This window comes from Canis lupus, chromosome 8 (assembly GCF_003254725.2).
Source record: "Canis lupus dingo isolate Sandy chromosome 8, ASM325472v2, whole genome shotgun sequence".
NCBI lineage: Eukaryota > Metazoa > Chordata > Mammalia > Carnivora > Canidae > Canis > Canis lupus.
This window is the reverse complement of record NC_064250.1, coordinates 8423933-8439924: the sequence shown is the minus strand read 5'-3', so window position 1 is coordinate 8439924 and position 15992 is coordinate 8423933. Positions and strand designations below refer to the sequence as shown.

General features: G+C 37.5%; 1 long non-coding RNA gene across 1 annotated transcript in view; it reads right to left on the bottom strand.

Moving 5' to 3' along the window:
* Positions 1-1811: 1811 nt before the first annotated feature.
* The window catches only part of LOC112657810 (uncharacterized), a 57545-nt gene continuing 43364 nt past the window's right edge, over positions 1812-15992 (bottom strand). Inside the window, exons 3-5 of the long non-coding RNA XR_007412262.1 lie at positions 14833-15006; positions 9217-9346; positions 1812-2093 (exon numbers count right to left, since the gene is read on the bottom strand). This is a non-coding gene — a long non-coding RNA (uncharacterized LOC112657810). The remainder of the gene's footprint in view (positions 2094-9216; positions 9347-14832; positions 15007-15992) is intronic.

Genomic DNA, 15992 nt, shown 5'->3' with positions numbered 1-15992 from the left:
CCAAAACTAGAAACTAAATCACTTTTTCTTTCTTTCAGAATCAGTAAATGATTTGAAAGTTTACTGTTCCATGGGGCTCTATATTAACTTTTTCTATTCATTGTGTTTTTATTAATTAAAGCAATCAGCCTATGTATAAATTGGCTAATATAACAAACTATGTAAGGCCTGGTGAAAGGCTTGTGCTTATGTTGATAATGTCAGGTGATAAGGTTAAGGAGAGATAGCAGAGATGCTCACTGGCAGCTGAGATATTTTCATATTATTAAACACAACGATAAAATTGTCTTAGGAAAGTAGAATTAATATTACCACATGCACTGGAAAAACTAAATTGTTAATAGCTTCCCTAGGGCATTGATTCTTTCTATGACACCTTAAACAATTTTGTCACTGTAAACTATCACAACTTTCTTCATCAAAATTAAACCTAGTGGTTTGAAGACCTTTGTTGCTTTAAAATAAAGGATGATTATTTGTTTAACAATTAGCAATTGATTGAACTATATAAATCAAGTGTAAAAATACAAAACTATGGAGACTGAATTATATAGACCAGCATTCTAGAGTAATCAAATAAACTGGCTCAATGCCTACTTTCTCCTTCATTTTGTTCATTTATCTGGTGCGACATTCTGTGCTATTATCACATATTAAATAGAAACAGATTATAACACATTCTAGTTTGAAGAAAAGTAAATGCATGAATGATGTACTTGATACAAAAAAAGATATATTTTACAATAAAAGTAAATTATTAGTATAAAAATTTGCATAGGCATTAGAAAGATTGCAAATGTTTTAAATGTGGGACACTTCAAAATACATTTCAGTGTTAGTGTTCAGGCTTTAGATGAAGAACATTCTCTTTGGGTTATAAATTGAGCTATAACTGGATTGGGAAAGCAACCTAATGAGCTGGACAGAAAAGTCTGACTTCAAAGCTCAAACAGACTCATGTTGGAACAAAATGAGGAACCTAAGGAGGAGAGAATCCGTTAATGCATTCATTCTACTACGATTAGGTAAATGAGTAGACAGATGGAAGAACCAGGATTCATACTCTCTAGAACTGTATCAGTAATTCATGCTTCAGACATTATAGCCACTATTTGATAAATCATTTCTGTTAGATCAAAATGTTTTATTCCTATCCAAATAGGGAGAATAAACTTTTCCATGTAAATCTCCAATATAGATACATAAGGCATCATTTTTATTCCAACCAAATGTGTTAAGCTATTTTTTACTTTTCAAATTTGTTGTTGTGAATTTTTAATGAAACAGGCTTTGTTTAAATTTACCTAACATTTTTCAGTACTGGCATTACCCATTATAATATAAAGGACACAGAACAACAACAAAGAGCTACATGGCTTTTTTGGTTTTAGTTCTAATGATTCTTAATCCATAAATTAAAATCAGTGTGAATAGGTGGATCTTTTGAAACATCCATTCTTCAAAGATTTATTCATTGTTGTGGTTATAGAGACAAAGCACATTAAAAAACATGTGCCAGAGTCCTGCAAATAGATAATACAAAGTGTTCCAACCCAAATCTTAATATATTTGCCTTCTTCTTTTTATTCCATGTTTACTTCCTCATTTCCCTTCTTTATGTCTTTCTTCTTCTGTGCCTCCTCTTCCCCACTCTTCTTGCTATCACAAACATCTATTGAATGAAGTTGAATAACATATAGCTCTTTCAATAAAATGTTTACAGTCAGTTGGGGTAATAGACATATAATAATATGTATACAAAGAATAATGACAGCACAGAAGAGACATTGTTTATTAACTGAGTCTGGGGGAGACCTGGAGGAGGCTGTGAAAGCAACTGATATGGGTTGGACATTGAAGGATCAAAGCAGGATGTCACCAGGTGGATGAAGGATAGAAGATTTTAGGTAGAAGGAACAATTCATACCAGGTTTTCTCAGAGAAAGGAGTGCTGTCCTTCCACAATTGCCATGTATCCAAAGTGGTCACAGTTGGGTTAAACCCTATTCATTCAAGATGGAATATACCTTAGGTATTCTTTTTTGTCTAGTGAGATTATTGACTTTCTGGACTGCTCTTCTCAGGAAATGAAGCTTGAGAAGAAGTAAGCAAAAGATAGGGGATTGATTATTGTCTGTAGCTAAGTGAGAATCAATCTAAGGAATACCATAGACTAAAAGAAACTTGGGGGAAAGTGTGCAAAATTCAGGGAGGGTTAATATTCCAGGACTTAGCACCCTAGTAGTCATTGCCCCTTAGTTTCTGATAAGAAAGAAACTATTAATTGCCAGAATTATAGGAACCATTTTTGGACATGATTTACAATATGTTATGTGAATCTAAAATTGGCTCAATTTAAGATTGAATTCAGAGATTCAAGATTAAGCTCAGAGATTTCAAAGATTTTTTATAAGCCAAAATTGCCTAATCTCCCAATTTTACTCTGTTCCAATAAAGGTCAAGGATGGGGCATTGGCATAGTGGTAGGGAGATTGTAGATAACTATAAATAATGGTATAATAAGACAACATTGTATGTATCTCCATACTGCATAATTTTCCATTACACTAACTCCTATAATTTAATTATCCTCTGAGTACCACTGAGATGAGAATCTTTTCCCAAGAAAAGTAATAAGAAGCCTTATTTATCAAACAGTCAGAAATCTTTCTGGCTTACTCCCTTCTCCATTCAGAAGGAATCACTTGGACACACACACACACACACACACACAGAGATATCCCCAAAGTTTTCCATTGCAAACATATGATATGATACAATACCTTTTAAAAAAGCCAGCTATTTTACCAGCAAAGAGTTTATTTGAGAATAGTGGAAAACTGCAACTCAAGACAAGCAAGTATTATGAGGAACCATAGGCAAGTCAGGAGAACCAGAGGAGAGCAACTTGGTTTAAGGAGAAAGGAGGAACCTAAGAGGGGACTATAACCGCCTCTCATTGGCTGAGTGTGGTAGCTTCTCATTGATTGGGCTGTTGTTGGGCCTTTTTTCCTGCTGGGTACATAAAACAATCTTCCTGTTGGGGAATTAAAGGTGTGCTTCTTACAGAGGATGGTAGTGTGTGAGAGATCTCCTTCAGGGCTTCCTGACTCCATTTTAAATGAGGTTTGCTTTATTTATTTTAACATTTACCCTTTTTGATCAAGATCCTTCTTTTTTAATTTTTTAATTTTTAATTTTATTTTTTTATAAATTTATTTTTTTGGTGTTCAATTTGCCAACGTATAGAATAACACCCAGTGCTCATCCCATCAAGTGACTCCTCAGTAACCATCACCCAGTCACCCCCATCCCCCACCCACCTCCCCTTCCACCACCCCTAGTTCGTTTCCCAGAGTTAGGAGTCTCTCATGTTATGTCTCGCTTTCTGATATTTCCCACTCATTTTTTCTCCTTTCCCCTTTATTCCCTTTCACTATTTTTTTTACTTTTTTTTAATAATAAATTAATTTTTATTGGTGTTCAATTTGTCAACATACAGAATAACACCCAGTGCTCACCCCATCAAGTGCCCCCCTCAGTGCCCGTCACCCATTCACCCCCACCCCCCGCCCTCCTCCCCTTCCACCACCCCTAGTTCGTTTCCCAGAGTTAGGAGTCTTTATGTTCTGTCTCCCTTTCTGATATTTCCTACCCATTTCTTCTCCCTTCCCTTCTATTCCCTTTCACTATTATTTATATTCCCCAAATGAATGAGAACATATAATGTTTGTCCTTCTCCAATTAACTCATTTCACTCAGCATAATACCCTCCAGTTCCATCCACGTTGAAACAAATGGTGGGTATTTGGCATTTCTAATGGCTGAGTAATACTCCATTGTATACATAAACCACATCTTTATCCATTCATCTTTCGATGGACACCGAAGCTCCTTCCGCAGTTTGGCTATTGTGGACATTGCTGCTATCAACATCGGGGTGCAGGTGTCCCGGCGTTTCACTGCATCTGTATCTTTGGGGTAAATCCCCAACAGTGCAATTGCTGGGTCGTAGGGCAGGTCTATTTTTAACTCTTTGAGGAACCTCCACACAGTTTTCCAGAGTGGCTGCACCAGTTCACTCACATTCGCACCAACAGTGCAAGAGGGTTCCCTTTTCTCTGCATCCTCTCCAACATTTGTGGTTTCCTGCCTTGTTAATTTTCCCCATTCTCACTGGTGTGAGGTGGTATCTCATTGTGGTTTTGATTTGTTTTTCCCTGATGGCAAGTGATGCAGAGCATTTTCTCATGTGTGTGTTGGCCGTGTCTATGTCTTCCTCTGAGATTTCTGTTCATGTCTTTTGCCCATTTCATGATTGGATTGTTTGTTTCTTTGCTGTTGAGTTTAATAAGTTCTTTATAGATTTTGGGTACTAGCCCTTTATCTGATAACATCATTTGCAAATATCTTCTCCCATTCTGTAAGTTGTCTTTTAGTTTTGTTGACTATATCCTTTGCTGTGCAAAAGCTTCTTATCTTGGTCCCAATAGTTCATTTTTGCTTTTGTTTCTTTTGCCTTCGTGGATATATCTTGCAAGAAGTTACTGTGGCCGAGTTCAAAAAGGGTGTTGCCTGTGTTCTCCTCTAGGATTTTGATGGAATCTTGTCTCACATTTAGATTTTTCATCCATTTTGAGTTTATCATTAAGAAAATTATTCACCATGACCAAGTAGGATTTATTCTCAGGACAGAAGGCTGGTTCAACACTTGTAAAACAATCAATGTGATTCATCATATCAGCAAGAGAAAAACCAAGAACCATATGATCCTCTCATTAGATGCAGAGAAAGCATTTGACAAAATACAGCATCCATTCCTGATCAAAATTCTTCAGAGTGTAGGGATAGAGGGAATATTCCTCAATGTCTTTAAAGCCATCTACAAAAAGCCCACAGCAAATATTATTCTCAATGGGGAAGCACTGGGAGCCTTTCCCCTAAGATCAGGAACAAGACAGGGATGTCCACTCTCACCACTGCTATTCAACATATTACTGGAAGTCCTAGCCTTAGCAATCAGACAACAAAAAGACATTAAAGGCATTCGAATTGGCAAAGAAGATGTCAAACTCTCCCTCTTCGCCGATGACATGCTACTCTACATAGAAAACCCAAAAGCCTCCCCCCCAAGATTGCTAGAACTCATACAGCAATTTGGCAGTGTGGCAGGATACAAAATCAATGCCCAGAAGTCAGTGGCATTTCTATACACTAACAATGAGACTGAAAAAAGAGAAATTAAGGAGTCAATCCCATTTACAATTGCACCCAAAAGCATAAGATACCTAGGAATAAACCTAACTAAAGAGGTAAAGGATCTATACCCTAAAAACTATAGAACACTTCTGAAAGAAATTGAGGAAGACACAAAGAGATGGAAAAATATTCCATGCTCATGGATTGGAAGAATTAATATTGTGAAAATGTCAATGTTACCCAGGGCAATTTACACATTTAATGCAATCCCTATAAAAATACCATGGACTTTCTTCAGAGAGTTAGAACAAATTATTTTAAGATTTGTGTGGAATCAGAAAAGACCCAGAATAGCCAGGGGAATATTAAAAAAGAAAACCATAGCTGGGGGCATCACAATGCCAGATTTCAGGTTGTACTACAAAGCTGTGGTCAAGACAGTGTGGTACTGGCACAAAAACAGACACATAGATCAATGGAACAGAATAGAGAATCCAGAAGTGGACCCTCAACTTTATGGTCAACGAATATTTGACAAAGGAGGAAAGACTATCCACTGGAAAAAAGACAGCCTCTTCAATAAATGGTGCTGGGAAAATTGGACATCCACATGCAGAAGAATGAAACTAGACCACTCTCTTTCTCCTATATGAGTTCTATATCTTAATTGGAGATCATCTCAAAACACTGAGCTAACTTCACCCTGATGGCACATTGTTTCTACAGAATTTGACAGGCAACAGGTATGAAGCCTAAAAATGATTCTATTGAATGAGAATCATACATTCTGAGAGCCTAAAGGGGTCTTTCTTTCCTAGAAGCCTTGCAAAGAAGATTTAGCTTGTTTGTATTTCTCTTGAGTGCAGAGGAACAGCTCAAACATCAAGAGATCTCTGACATTAGGGATAGTTGAGTTTTTTCTTATAGCATATGTAAAGGCCAAAAAGATTTCCCCCTTTTGCAATAAATTGGACCAAGAAAAAGAAGGGAGGATTAAGATAAAAAGCAATAGTGAGTAAAAGGTATATATCCTGATCTAGTCATCTTCGGAAAGCTGTCTCCTTCAGCTGTTGTCTGGTTCAATTTATGGAAATTTTTATTTTCAGGTTACCAGTTGGTATGCAGATTCAGTCAGGGTTTGATGCTTCCCTTAGATGTGACACATGGATCCAAGATCTATTCCTTGAGTTTGGTGGCACAAGGGTTGATTCCTTTCTAATGAGGTTGAAGAGAGTCTTTCTGGAGGTATCTTTTTCAGCAGGAAAAATCTGTAGACTGAGGTGTAATATTTAAGATCTTCATCTTCCAGGAGCACACTGAGGAAAGATTTCTGCTAACACATGGTCATTCTCAATAAAAGCAAGTAGGACTTTGCAATATTGAAGTATATCCTCTTTTTGCCAGCTGTGGGTCAAAAGAAGCAGGAGTTATGTGCACTGGGTATGTTGTGATTATCTCAAAAGGTGAGAGTTTATGGGTTTCAAAAGGGGTACACTAGAAGGGCTAATGCCAGTGCCTTTGGCTAAGGTATTTGGAGATCTCTACAAATTTTGAATGACGACACTAGTGTGTTCAACTAACCCTGAGGAATGAGAGTGGTAAGCGCAATGAAAATATTATAAAACTGACCAAACATCTTGAAGCATTGACTGGCGAGATGAATCCTGACCTGTTGAAGCATTGACTGGTGAGATGAGTTCACCAGTTACTGTGAAGTTCAAGGAGGTGTGGTCCCCAGGAAGGGATGAAATTTTAAGCCATGCAAATTATTAGCAAGATATATGTATCACCTGTGAGACTGGAGAACCTGTATAAAGTCCATTTGCCAAAACTTGAATTGTCCATTGGGCAATTTAAAGTGTCCAGGAGCAGTGCAGACATGTTTTCCTGAGTTATACTTTAGGCAGATGGGGCAAGTAAGTAAAGCAAAGGCACCCTGTGCCTTGTTAATACTTCCCCACAAATACTAATTCATGAAGGTTTTCATTTGATTAGTAGACCAATGACTTAATGCATGCACAGTGGTCAGTAATGGAAACTTTAAAATCTCTGGCAGGACTGGATTATTATTTGACCCAGCCAGAGTTTTTTGTTTTAATTGAACCAATAGCTATTAAATTTCAAATATTGTTTTTCCTTCTTTGGGGCCAATTGTTGGACATCTCTAGTCAATTTTTCTAGATTACCATTTGGGGGAACATGCCTTTAGACCATGACAGAGGTTTGGTTGTTGGTTCCTTTGAGAGCAATGTTCTTTGTGGAAATATCAGTGAGGTGGTTTCCTTTAGCTTCCAGGAAATCAAGTTTGGAATGCCTAGTGACCTTAATAATGACTAAAGCAGCTGGTAAGATTAAAGCATCTAACAATTCCTGGACATAAAGGCCATTTTTAATTTTGTCCCCCTGGAAATGAGGAAGCCTCTCTTTTTCCATAGCACTCCAAAATTGTGACCTACTCCAAAATCATACCTACTGTCAATACAGATATTTGCAGTTTTGCCCTTGACTAAAATGCAGGCCAACCAAGAGTATATGACTTGACCTCTTGGGCTGAGGTAGCTGAGGTACAGCGTCAACAACTTTATAAGGAGTTATATTAGATTACTCAGCATATTTACCATTTTCACCTTTTAAATAAGAACCATTGGTAAACCATGAAAGGTTGAACAATTACTGAATTCCCTAAGCTAAAAACAGGGTCCCAGAAGGAGGATGAGAATCTAGCAGATTGGAATCCCATTATTCAAAGCCAGATGTTAAGGACACCTGGGTGGCTCAGCGGTTGAGCATCTGTCTTTGGCTCAGGGCATGATCCCAGGGTCCTGGGATCAAGTTCCACATCAGGCTCCCTGCATGGAGCCTGCTTTTCCCTCTGCCTCTGTCTCTGCCTGACTCTCTCTCTCTCTGTCTCATGAATAACTAAATAAAATCTTTAAAAAAGGCCAGATATTAAAAAAAGTTTTGCCATAGGGGCAAAGCCTTTACACAAAAAGGATGAAGCCTTTAAATGCCTACTAGAGTTGGAGAGCTCAATCAAAAGGAGGGAACCCAGTTCTGAGAGGAGACTTACCAAACCAAAGGGAAAAAACAACTAACTGATGGATGTGGAGAGCATAAAGGGCTCAAGTAGGAGCCTCATGTTCCAAAGTTCCTTAGGGGCTCATCTTCACGTCCCACTTCTAACTGTCACATAATGTTGGCCATAAAGAAACAGATACTGTCTTAGCATATGAGAAAGCTCCATTTTTCTAACACTTTTCCTCCTTGTTGGGAGATTCAGCTTAATGTTTTTGGAGGAAAGTGTTGCAAAGCAAGCAAAGCCTTGATTCCTAGCAAATAGATATTTTTATTTGAATTAAATACCATTTGCTATTCAGGGGCCTCTGTTACATTAGTCACTGCACTGAGCCCTGTAAACAAAATTAAAATTTTAAATTTTTCAAAATTTAATTTTTTTAAAGATTTTATTTATTTGACAGAGACAGCACAAGGAGGGGGTAGTGGGAGAGGGAGAAACAGGCTATCCACTCAGCAGGGAGCCCGATGTGAGGCTCAGTCCTGGGACTTTGGTATCATGACCTGAGCTGAAGGCAAACACTTAACTAACTGAGCCACCCAGTCTCTCCAGTTTTTCAAAATTTAAAATAAAAAAAATAGCTTAGGGAATTCAGTAATTGTTCAACCTTTTCCAAAAGGAAGCCATGTAGTTAAAAAGCCTGGCTAGAATTACAGTGGAAGATAATTTTGGAGATGCTAAGAGGTCTCTGCAGAGAAAATGACATACAGCACGGTAATAGCTGATAGCTGAGCCACTCTCTTTGGGTTGGTCAGCTTTGTTTTGATTTAAAAAAAAAATACTAACACAGTAGTATGAATCCTAGAAAGGATCATATAGAAGATTCTTAAATAGTAAAATTTTTCAAAGGAATAATATCAAAGAGCAACATCCATCAAGTAAGATTGAGGCTGAAATCAGCAGTGAATGAAATTTGCCGGTACCTTGACTTACATACTCACAGGAGGAATTCTTGGAGGATATTTTGAATAGTTTTCTATCAGGTAACAAAACTTCACAAAAGGTTGAGCTGAATAATCCAGACTGGGAGGATGACGCAACGTTTTTTGATTATCCCTTTGTGTTTTATACCTGAGATAGAGGAGATGTAAACAATCAATTATTTAAAATTCAAATATTTTGAGGTTTTGTCTCTCTCTCATACTCATGTGTGTGCGCACACACAACACACACAACCCCAAAAACTGAAAATAAATAAGAAATGACCCAGAATTCTCACTCTCTAAAGTCTTAGTTGAAATATATGAGACTCCTAACTCTGGGAAATGAACAAGGGGTATTAGAAGGGGAGGTGGGGAGGGCAATGGGGTGACTGGGTGACAGGCACTGAGGGGGGCACTTAATTAGATGAGCACTGGGTGTTATACTATATGTTGGCAAACCGAACTTCAATAATATATACATATATATTATGTATACATATTCAAATACATATATAATATTATATATATAATATACATATATTTCTTTATAAAGAAATATATGGACTTTGGTGGCTAGGTCATCAGGATAGAAATCCTGGCTTTCCCATTTATTAGTTGTGTGATACTTTTCTCTGATCTTCATTATCTCAAGGCTAATGCTATTTTTAGTCTTGTTTGCAAGAATTAGAAGCTATGTATGGCCAGAGTTAACACAGTGCCTGTACCTACCAGGTACTATTACTTGAATTGAGGTTTTATCTAATAAACCAAAAGGTACCCATCCAACTGATAATATTTTCTCGGGGAAATAGGATAGATTCAGCTTAGAGATTATTTTTTTCCTGTGTTCCTACACAGAATAAATTTATCAGCTAAAATCTAAGGTGTAAAAAAATAATAATAATAAAATAAAATAAAATCTAAGGTATAATAAGTTAACGGTGTCTGGACATTAAAAATATGTAAAAACTCTTCATTATTTGATTTCAAAGTTCACTCGTGTTGTTTTATATTCATACTAATCTGCTGTATTAATCACTTGGGCTTTTAAACAGTTTTTTTTAGAAAAGAATTATACAGATTTGCATTTCACCCTTTAAATGTTTTTGTTATTTTCAATTCATTTCAGAAAATGTCTAAAGTCTTTAATGAAGTACTATCTTCATTTATTAGTGCACTATAATTTGGTGAACTTCAGCTTAAAGTACAAGGATGACATAATCAATTATAATTGTTTTAGAAATGTTTGTCTTAATTTTTTAAGCTCCAAGGTAATAATAGCACTTTTCACCAGCAAAATACCTTATACAGGTGATCTAATAGGAAAGGAGTGTTCTCTGGTGGCTCAACAAGAAATTGAGAGTTCAGAGAACTAAGTTCTATTTCTGTCCCCTCCATTGACTTCAGTGATTTTAGATAAGTCACGTAACGTAGGCTGTGCTCTTCACATGTGATGTTTCCTGCTTTAAAAGTACTTCTTGATTGCTGCTCAGTAGAAAAATTAGATAATTCCACTCCCTGTTCTTTCCTCTCTATTTGTTACTTGCCCTTTCTCTCTTTTGTTTCTTCTAGTTTGTATATCTTTCACTATTTTACATTATAAGGGTGGGGAGGAGCAGATAATGGTAGATATTACTCTGATATAATGATTCCAGTTTGGAGGCAGAAGAACATGAGTTCAATTCTGATTCTCCCTTTAATTAGTTCTATGGCCTTGGGGACATCCCTACAGTATTCTGAATTGTTTCCTTGCCTTAAGGTATACTTAGTGATATCTATTTCTCAGGGATCTAAGGAGTAAATTAAATAATATTTGATATGCATTGTATCTCCTTAGTTAACAACACTTCTGATTGGCTTAGGGGAAGATTCTGATAGAATCTTTATAAAAGCCATAAAAGCTTTCCAGTCTTGCTTTTATAAAAATCCACAGTCCTTACAGTGAACCAACAGTACTAAAATTTCTAAACCGCCTCCAAAACACAAGTGCGCGCGCGCGCACACACACACACACACACACACACACACACGGCTTCTCCTTGTCTTTCATCCCCTAGTTCTTGATCATTTGCCTCTCACTAGTTCCTTCTTAGTCATACTGGCATCCTTGCATTCTTTAACCTTATAGAATTACTTCTGCCCCGGGGCCTTTGAACTTACTCTTCCTTTTTTCTAGAGACTTGCTACCCCAGATATAATGACAGTGTACCCTCTTACTTCCTTTAGCTTTTTGTTTATATGTTACTAAGTGAATACTTTTGTGACCTTGCTATTGAAATTTGCCGCATCCTTAGTCTGCACTTCAGTACTACCTATGTCTCTTCTTTACCTCTCTTCTATCTCTGTTCTTTACTTATCTATTATTGCAAATCATATCAAATTACCCCAAAACCTAGTGGCTTAAAAAACACAAAAATTTTTAAAAGCTGTTTATTTGTCACATTTTCTGAGGACCAGGACTCCTGGCATACTGCAGCTAGATGTCTGTAGTTCTGAGACTCACAGATTTCAGTCAGGCTTAGAGCCATGGTAGTGGTCTTACCTGATGCTTGCTCCAGGAAAAACACATCCAAATTCACTCACACAGCTGTGGCAAGATTCAGTTCTTTGTGGACTGTTGGACTGAGGAACTCAGTTCTTCCTGGGATGTTGGCCAGAGGCCTCCCCTAATATTCTGCCACACACCCTTTTCCATAACCAATCATAACCTAGTAGCTTGCTTTCCTCAGAGAGAAAGCAAAAGAGTGAGAGAGAATTCCAAGATGGAAGCCATAGTGTGTTTGTAATCTCTAAAGGGACACTTTTGCCATATTCTTTTAAAATATGTCACTAGGTGCAGTCCACATTCAAGGGAAGGGTTTTACACCAGTAGGTGAATATCAGTAAGAAGGGATCATTGGGGGGCCATCTTAGAGGCTGCTTACTACACAATACAGGTAGGGAATTTCATTTTGCTTACTGTTACAACCCAAGAGTTCTTAACAATGCCTGCTGAATGGTATATTTTCCATATGTGTTTGTTGATTGGTCAAATCGAATTCAGATTCTGACAGTGTTTATTTATTTTTTTGACATAGTTTTTAATAAATGATTGCTACTATTATGAGTGCTTGAATAATACAAATGACTGTTATTCCTTAGATTATTTATTAGATTTGAATTCCTGTGATGTCAGTGAGTTAGACAGTATGAAAGAACACCCTAGGGTGCTTCCCCTAAAATCTTCATGTTTTGAAAACAATAAACCTCCTCTAGCTATCAAATCTGCAAATAATAGGAAGACTCGAATGACTACACAAAAACCTGTGAGACCAGAAAGAAAGAAAACTAAAGACTGGGAATATCAATCATATTATACTGTATAGCAGTTGTTGGAAAATGAGGTTCGTGGGGGGAAAATGTTTGAAAGTTACTCATTCTTTCCAATGAGTACAATTCTGTATTTCTATTATTTTTATTTCTGGAAAAGTGTGAATTGCTATTAAGGAATAAATATTCATTCCTAAACTTCTTCTTCTTAATGGAAGGAAGGTCCTGCCCTCGCACAGACATCATTTACTAGAGATTTAAGTCTTTTACTGAAATGAGACCTGGGGAAATCATAGGAATTAGAAATTAGCAGTAGAAGAACATCCATAGCAGAAAGAACATCTTGTTCCCATTTGAAGCTAGGTGAGATTCAGCTGAAGAAAAGTGCAGTTTGATGAGCTCAACAACATCTGTTTCTCATGTTCGTAACTGTTCTTGTGAGTAAATGAATAAATGACAGGTGCTGAAGAAGAAAAGGAATGCCAATAAAGCCCTGAGTAAAGGGATAAGACGCTCTCTTGTCCTGAAGGGACAACTGTGCAGTGGCAAAAAGTCTGTTGTTCAGAAGGCTGACTCAGGAGAAGGTGAGAAAAGCCCACAGATATTGAACAGCCATCCTGTGAAAGAGACCGTATGTGTGACCCAAGGTGGTAGGCCCTGAGAAGGAGCTGAGAAATCAGACCAAAAGTGGTTCCTGTGTAGACAGGATAGGAAAATGGCCACCTTTTGCACTTTCACTTTGGTTCTCCTTTGCTCTTTGCAGCTGTTATTTCAGGTTAGTGATCTGGGGGCTTCTTGAGTTATTCCAGAAAATGGGAAAGTCGTACGTTCAGGTACTGACACATCTACCTTTCGGTTACACTGGAACTCAGACTACTTAAAGACTTTACTAGTGATTGAGCAGATGATAGTCACTTTTGCCTCTAATGACTATTGGACCTATGGACATGAAAGTTTATGCCCAAAGCAGAAGGGTGCTACAACTGGGTGGCCATGCTTGTGCACTTTTCTGGGGTCAACCGCACAAGCACATCCCCATCAGTGCTAAATTGTTGTGAAACATGTGAAAGCTTTAACTCCAACGGGGTGGGGACTCCCCCTGTGGAACCCAATGGAAAGGTGGTAAGGTTGAAGCCCCCTTCACTGCCTCTATGAACCCTGTGCTACAAGGGAGGCAGGAAGTGTTTCTCTAATATGCCTTTCTCTGGAGAAACAAGAGCCTTGAGGAGATTAAGTGACATTCTTAAAACCATACAGATTATTAACATCAGAATTGTAATTTTAAGCAACCAGGGAGTGCTGGGAGGAAAAAAAAATACCTAAATGACCATATCAAGAATAGGAATACTCTTTAGGAGCCATGAAATTATAAATGTGACATTTTTACTCTGATATCTGGAAGTTAAATTGATTAGTGTCCAAAGAGAATACATTTAGTTTCTCCTCAAACAATATATTAAGATCATTTTAATTATATTCCTGTGTAAACTGCAAAGGCATTTGTACAGCAGTGATGGAATTTGCAAAAGTGTAAGTGCACAGGAGCTGAAGGCTTTAATTGGAAAACAAGAACACTGATGTACCATTCCTTTTAGAATAAATCCTAGCTTCAATTAATTTAGAATTAGAAGATTTGCAAAAGAATGAGACAAATATGGTTAGGCTAGAGGTAGCAAAAAAGTGTAAAAACAGTCAGCAAAAATATGCTAAATAAAAGCTGTTATTTACATTAGCACTTAACAGAGTAAACAAGAAAAAGATTGTTTTACTAATAAAGACAAAGGTAACAATGCAGTTGTAACAATTCAGGTTTTTGAAACTATATTTCAATCATTTAAGGGGCATTAATGAAAACTGCTGTGAAACCAAACATAAACAACTGGGAAAGCAAAGAGGTAGTGCTGTCTAGCGGATAGAAGTAGGAAACAGAAATGCCTGGCCTTGGAAATGGTATTCAGCTGGGTCTCTGACTCTCTAGGGGACTCAGGGGAAGGGTCTTTATTTCTCAGAGCCGCTGTTTTCTTTTTTTATAATAAATTTATTTTTTATTGGTGTTCAATTTGCCAACATACAGAATAACACCCAGTGCTCATCCCGTCAAGTGCCCCCCTCAGTGCCTGTCACCCATTCACCCCCACCCCCCGCCCTCTTCCCCTTCCACCACCGCTAGTTCGTTTCCCAGAGTTAGGAGTCTTTATGTTCTGTCTCCCTTTCTGATATTTCCCACACATTTCTTCTCCCTTCCCTTATATTCCCTTTCACTACTATTTATATTCCCCAAATGAATGAGAACATATAATGTTTGTCCTTCTCCGACTGGCTTACTTCACTCAGCATAATACCCTCCAGTTCCATCCACGTTGAAGCAAATGGTGGGTATTTGTCGTTTCTAATGGCTGAGGAATATTCCACTGTATACATGGACCACATCTTCTTTATCCATTCATCTTTCGATGGACACCGAGGCTCCTTCCACAGTTTGAGCAGCTGTTTTCTTATCTGCAACAAGGAACTCAAGCAAACCTTAACTATATTTAACTCCTAAAGATACTATGATGATATATTGGTTCAATTACAGATAGGCAGAAACTTGCAAAAGTATCTAAATACTTTGGACCGATTTATTTAGTCCTATTATTCTGTCTTCAAAAAATAAGACCAGGGAAGCTGCAGCATATCCAACAAATCAAAGTTGATTTGCTCTCGTGAAAGTAAGCAATGTGCGAAACATCCTTACACCCACTTACCTACCTGCCTCTCTTCCAGCCTGGCTGTTACTAAGGGAGTCTAACAGTCCACAGTTCTGTTGAAGAGAGCTGAGAAACACTCTTCTCCAAGATGCCAACAGCCCTAGTTCTGGGGTTCTAACTCTGGTTCCTTATTTATTGCCCGTGTATTTTTGCAAACTTCATATAATCTATTTCCTCCCTTGTGAAATGGGGATCACATCAAAAAGATAGCTTTCGTAAAGATAGTGTTACAATGATTACTAGAGTTAGGGCCCATGGTTATTTCAGTAAAAGCTTGGAATTTTGATGAAATCCTTCATTAATGGGACAAAGAAAAGGAGAGAGAGAAAAATATATTGTTCTCTACTGATAAATTTCTTATTTAGAGATTCCCCATGCATCTCTGAATTAAGATGGATCCTTGCATTCATGGTTGTTGACTGGAAAATAAAAATGACCATAAGTTGAGGCAAAACCCCAAAATAATTGTACTGAGAATAATAGTGTATTATTTACATAAGCTTGGAATCCGTCTACATCTGAAAACATTTTAAGTTGTAAGATTCCATTCGGTATTCAAATTTTTATATTATTTTTTGACCAATTCCTTCATAGCATCTTCTGTCTTCCCACTGACTCGCACCCTCTCACATTACCCCTCTTCTTGCTGCCCCCTTCACTTTATTCATTTCACCTTTAGAACCTTCCAGCTCATGTATCAAATCTCTAATTGGTTTCTGGGTTTTCTGCAAATCT